Genomic DNA, 6,206 nt, shown 5'->3' on the forward strand with positions numbered 1-6,206 from the left:
TTTACATGAGCCTCCCGCTGCCCCGCATACCTTGTCAGCCCTCCCGATTTTCAAGTCTCTGTCCCCGTAAATTCGGACTGCGCATGCGCAAGTCCGGAAATGCGGGGGGCGGGGCCAGCAGGGGAGAGGCAGACTGTGTCCTGTGAGAGCTCTGTGCGCTGCAGACTGTCAGAGTCTGCAGCAGGATGTGAAGACTGAGCACAGAAGCCACCTGTAGTGTACAGGGGAGCACATGACCTCTGCATCTCGGTGGCTGGCCCCGCCCACCACACTAACAGTACAGTAGGCAGCGTGACACAGCCCAGCCTTCCTACTCCTGCTTGTGTCTGCCCTGTGCTACCTCCCCCACCACACACTCCCTGCTCTTCACAGGAGGAACTCAGGGAGCAACAAACCAGGTGTGTACTGTGTCTGCTGGGGGTTAATGGGGTGGAAGGGGGGGGGGGGGGGGTCGGTGTAATGGAATGTGCTACTGTGTGTAATATGGGGGAGGGGGGTGTAGTGTAATGTGCTGCTGTGTGTAATATGGGGGGGTAGTGTAATGTGCTACTGTGTGTAATATGGGTGGGTATAGTGTAATGTGCTACTGTGTGCAATATGGGGGGGGGGTGTAGTGTAATGTGCCACTGTGTGTAATATGGGGGGGTAGTGTAATGTGCTACTGTGTGTAATATGGGTGAGTATAGTGTAATGTGCTACTGTGTGTAATATGGGGGGGTGTAGTGTAATGTGCCACTGTGTGTAATATGGGGGGGGGGGTAGTGTAATGTGCCACTGTGTGTAATATGGGAGGGGTGTAATGTAATGTAATGTGCTACTGTGTGTAATATGGGGGGGTGTAGTGTAATGTGCCACACACACACACACACACACACACACACACACACATACTTGTTTTTCTATCCTCATCGGGACATATGTCTGGAACCTTCCTCATGGGGACACCTTTTTCCTTGCAGCATGACCAGGGGGTCCGCACCCACCGAGGGAATCACATTCACATTACGCCTTACCAAATTGACCGATAAATCAGTATCAAATACCAGAAGGACCCTGGACCTCATGGGGACCTATTCAGGAATACCTGCCTCGTGAGGACACCCACATAACTGATTTATTTTCAGGGTTAACCAGAGATAGAGGAAACATGTATTCAGCAGCAGATACATTTTATTCAGGAAAGGGTCTTTCTCATTTCAGCAGTAATTCGGTTCTTAATGTAAAACTTAACCGAGAGCCAGTTCCGAGCCTTCAGCGCTTGTCGTTCTGCCCTTTGGCACGCATCACAGTCATTCTTGCCCGGCACCTTGAATGAGCGAAAGAACCGAATCATGTGACATTCAACAGCTTTCACTTCTGCTGGGGTCCACGGATTGCGCTTGGCACCCCTTCCATCACCTGTGCGGGAGAGGAAAGGTCAGTCACCACGCAACGCCACCACCAGTCATGGACGCATCTCAAATGGAATGGACAGTCACACCCACCTTTAGCTGCACCTCCATCCGCCGCCAACACCACGCTGACGGCTTCTTTTCCCATGTGCCCCATGGGAACCTCGGTATCTTGACTCTCTGGCTCATCCCCAGAGTCATCACTCACCACCTGGATCAGCTCTGTGGATAGAGATGGACAGGGAAACCGATCACACCAGCCCACTTAGACAGTCAGTCCCTGGAGCCACACTGTCAAGTGATACCTACCGTTTGGATCAATGGAGATCTCTTCCAGACTGTGGCCCCTGAATTCAGCCATTCTCCCTTGCTCAAGAGCCAGAAAGAGCTTGCTCAACTTGGCCAGTTGAATGGTACCCTCCGGGAGGCGGTAATAATGCCGATACACACGGATATCATGTCCAAGGAAATCAGCAAGCTGATCCATCTCTGTATCGCTCAGGTTGAGGACCCTGGAAAGTGTAGCCACATGCTTCCGTAGGCGGGTGGAAGATAATGCTTCGGGGTGCTTGGCCCCACACTCCCGGGCGTAGAGACGTATGCAGTCGGATCCCCTATAATGGGACATGGCTGTTGGCCTAGCAAACATGTAGATATTGTGTGGGGTCACACCATAATCTGTCCGCTTCTCTGTGAGGAGCTCCATCGCTTTCTGCATGCTTGGGGATAACAGGACGGGGACTTTCCTGCCTCTTTTCCCAGGAATCTCAATACGGGAGAAGTGACGACAGAGTGCCTTCTCCAGCTCTGACAGGGCCTGGGCCACATCACCCTGCAAATCGGCTGTGTGCCGTAAATCGAAGGAGGAGAGACGCATCTTGGAAACCTCACCTTCTCTCCTGCGGTTGAAGAGAATCAGCTGCGTGAGGGTAACTTTGGCCAACATGGACCACTGCTTTTTGGAAGGGTGGGCGTGCCTGACACTCCACCAGATAGCAGAAATCTTCTGCAAGCTGTGTCCCACCTTCAGAGCCAACGAGGGTATTTTATATGTATTGGTGCGGTCATCGTAACCGGCCAGGCTCCTCACAGCATGCACCACTTGCAGGAAATTCGGTGGGCAAATGAAATTTTCCATACACTGCAACTGTGTGACCTTCGTCGCCTTCACCAGAAGCCGCCCCACCTCTCTGAGCTTCTGACGGATGTAATCATGCTTGCTGACATCAGACCCCAGACGGTTGTAGAGGTGCTGACCGAACTGCATAATACAGCGGTCCCCTTTGATTACCGGTACCACATCATCGTAATTCATTTTGCTCAGCAACTTCCAGAGGCCGGTGCCAACATCCTTCGGGACGGGTGTGGCGTAAGTGAAGAGACCCTGCACCCTGGTTCTTCCAGGTTTGGGGCTGTCACTTTTGCGGAGCGGGTACCTCTTCACATGGCGCCACAGGTGCTTCCTGGAGAATAGGCCTTTACATTTTACACAGTGCATGAAATCTTGGGGAGCCGTTGCTTCTTCCGGCTGCTTGCACGGTAGGAGGACTCCGCTGCCCTCACGGAGAACCCCGACATTATGGGCAAAGTTTTCCCGGGTGCGAATCAGGTCTAGCTGCACTGTCCTTTCCCTGGAGCGCTTCGGAAAGCTGAGTGCCCTTGCTACCTCATGCTCATTGTGGTGGACAGCTTGCACGTCTCGCAATTTTTGAGAATGGCCTCTCGCACCACAGGCAGAAATTTTTCTTGTTACATGCAATCGAACCATCTTCTTTTCGGGTAAGTACCTGGACCGACACTGCGCGGGCTGGATGGAGACATGGGTCGGCCTCTGCGGAGCAAGCCCTGGACACTTCCAGAACCTGCCTGCCGTGAAAAGACGTCTCATCCCCTCCACTGTCATCCGAGCTGCTCAACTCTGACGAGTCGGGGAGATAGTCTTCGTCACTGCCGTCGGTTCCGTCCATTGCCTCGAGGGGACCGGCAGACCCAGGACTTCCGGGGTTTGTGGCGCACACACAGTACCAAGCCCGTGCTTTCTGTCTAACCACGCCCACCGTGAATATAGGGTTCGGGGAATCAAGGGGCCAGGCCCCGGCACGTGCTTCCTATTGTACATCTGGGGACTGGGTTCTTATTAGAGTCGCGTATCGGGTGGTGCGCGTGACACTTTTGCGTCACATGCTCCGATTTTCCCCAGGCTCCTGGAAGCCTGTCCCGGCCTGAGGGGTGCCAGTCTCCACTCATCGGCAAGACTTCCACAAATCGCAGTGCCGGATTGCTGCGATGGGCAAGGGGGGGAGGTATAGAGCGAGGCTGCGGGCTCCGCAATTTTTCTGACGAATGCCCTTCTCACACGAGCTCCGCGGCCTGGGCAACCTTCCCGCTGGATTAAATTCAAATCAAACCCGATTTTCGGGCTCCACGAGTTTTCGGACGAATGCCCTTCTCACACGAGCTCCGCGGACTGGGCAACCTTCCCGCTGGATTAAATTAAAATCAAACCCGATTTTCGGGCTCCACGAGTTTTCGGACGAATGCCCTTCTCACACGAGCTCCGCGGATTGGTCATCCTTCCCCTGGATTAAATTAATGTCAACCCGTTATTCGGGCTCCGTGACCTTTTGGCCGAATGCCCTTCTCACCTGAGCTCCGCGGACTTGGGCAACCTTCCCGCTGGATTAAATTAATATCAGACCCGGTTTTCGGGCTCCGCGATTTTACGGCATAATGCCCTTCTCATATGAGCTCCGCGGACTTGGCATACCGTCCCTGGAAGCGCGCCCCCTGCTGGCCAAAATAATATAAATAATGTATAAGCCCGGCGAATGTTAGCGGGAGAGAGGGCCCGGGCCCGTATCCCCGCAGCGGCGCCCCCCAGTGGCCGCCTGACGCCACTGCGGGGGGGGGTTGGGGGCAGATTCCGTGTGTCCTCTCGGATAAAAAGAAAAAAATTCCCGTCTGGCGAAAGTAAGTGGGACAGAGGGCCCGGGCCGCCGGCATGCGGGCAGCGGCGCCCCCCCACTGGCTGGTTGAAGGGAAGAACGGAACGAGACAAAAAAGAAAAAGAAAAAAATTCAAAAAAGCACTCGCCCCAAACAGATAAAAGGTACCCGGTCCACCCGGATGAACCCTCCCCCCGTGTCCCCACCGCGGCGCCCCCCCCCCCCGCTGGCCAGCCGAGGGAATACACGATTGAGTGGGGGAGAAAAAAAAGTGAAAAACAGTCAAAAGACAAAAACACCCCACCCATTTAAATGCAAAGTTCCCGAGCGGCCAGGGGTTGCCGCCGGTCCACGCGCGCGGCGCCCCCCGCTGGCCGGTTGAAGGGAAGAACGGAACGAGACAAAAAGAAAAAAAAATCAAAAAAGCACTCACCCCAAGCAGATGAAAGGTACCCGGTCCGCCCGCATGAACCCTCCCCCATGTCCCCGCCGCGGCGCCCCCCCGCTGTCCAGCCGAGGGAATACACGATTGAGAGAAAAAAAATCAGGCAAAAGACAAAAACACCCCACCGATTTAAATGCAAAGTTCCCGAGCGGCCAAGGGTGGCCGCCAGTCCGCACGCGCGGCGCCCCCTGCTGGCCGCGTAAAAAAATAATAAAAGAATCCACCGTTGTGAATTTGCGATGTGTCAGGGCCGGCTGCGGCGGCGGGGAGGCGACCCCCGGTCTCTCCTCGCCGGCGCCCCCTGGTGGGGGGAAATAAATGAAAGATTTTTTAAATTGTTTTTTTTTCCCTTTTAAAAGACGAACCCGCACACCCCAGATAAATGAAAAGTGCCGGGCCTCAGAGCGCCGTTGGCCGGGCGTCACCCGGTCCCGCAGCGGATGCCCCCCGCTGGTTGCTCGCTTGAGGATGGGTAAAAAAAAATTATAAAAAAAAAAAGGGGGGGGGATAAATAAATAAATAAATGACAAGTACCTAGGCTGCCGTTTCCCCATCTGGAGTTGAGAGGAGAGTGAGGAAGAAGACAAAAAAAAAAAATAATAATAATAATAATAATAATAATAAATTAGGGGGGGGGGGGGAAGAAAAAAAGGGGGTAAAAGAATACCATAAAAAAAATTCTATCTATCAATAAAAAAAAATAAAAAAAATAATAATAATAATAATAATAAAAAAAACAGGGAGAGTCTACCCGGCCTGTCGGTCGGATCGTTTCTCCCCCGATCCCCGCTGCGGCACCCCCCGCTGGCCGCCTGGTGGCACGGCAGGCTCTTCAAAAGAGACGGGTCCTTCAAAAAATGGAAAGGGAAGAGATCAGTAAAGACAAGATAGAATTGAAATGATATAAAAATAATAATAATTAAAAAAAAAATCTGTCTACATCTACTACCTACAGATACGTACAGTACAGATAGAAAATGAAATAGTGAATGGACGGATGGATGGATGGAAGAAAAGAACAACCCGGGCTCCCTCCGGCTTCCGCAGCCCGGGCTCCCTCTGGTTTCTGCAGCCCGGGCTCCATACATTCAGATAGAAAATGAAATAATGGACGGATGGATGGAAGAGAAGAACAGCCCGGGTTCTCGCTGGCTTCCGCAGCCCGGACAACCTCCGGTTTCCGCGGCCCGGGCTCCATACATACAGACAGAAAATGAAATAATGGACGGATGGATGGAAAAGAAGAACAGCCCGGGCACCCGCCGGCTTCTGCAGCCCGGGCTCCCTCCGGCTTCCGCGGCCCGGGCTCCATACATACAGACAGAAAATGAAATAATGGACGGATGGATGGAAAAGAAGAACAGCCCGGGATCTCGCCGGCTTCCGCAACCCGGGCTCCCGCCGGCTTCCGCAGCCCGAGCTCTC

Source organism: Pseudophryne corroboree, chromosome 2 (genome assembly GCF_028390025.1).
Source record: "Pseudophryne corroboree isolate aPseCor3 chromosome 2, aPseCor3.hap2, whole genome shotgun sequence".
NCBI lineage: Eukaryota > Metazoa > Chordata > Amphibia > Anura > Myobatrachidae > Pseudophryne > Pseudophryne corroboree.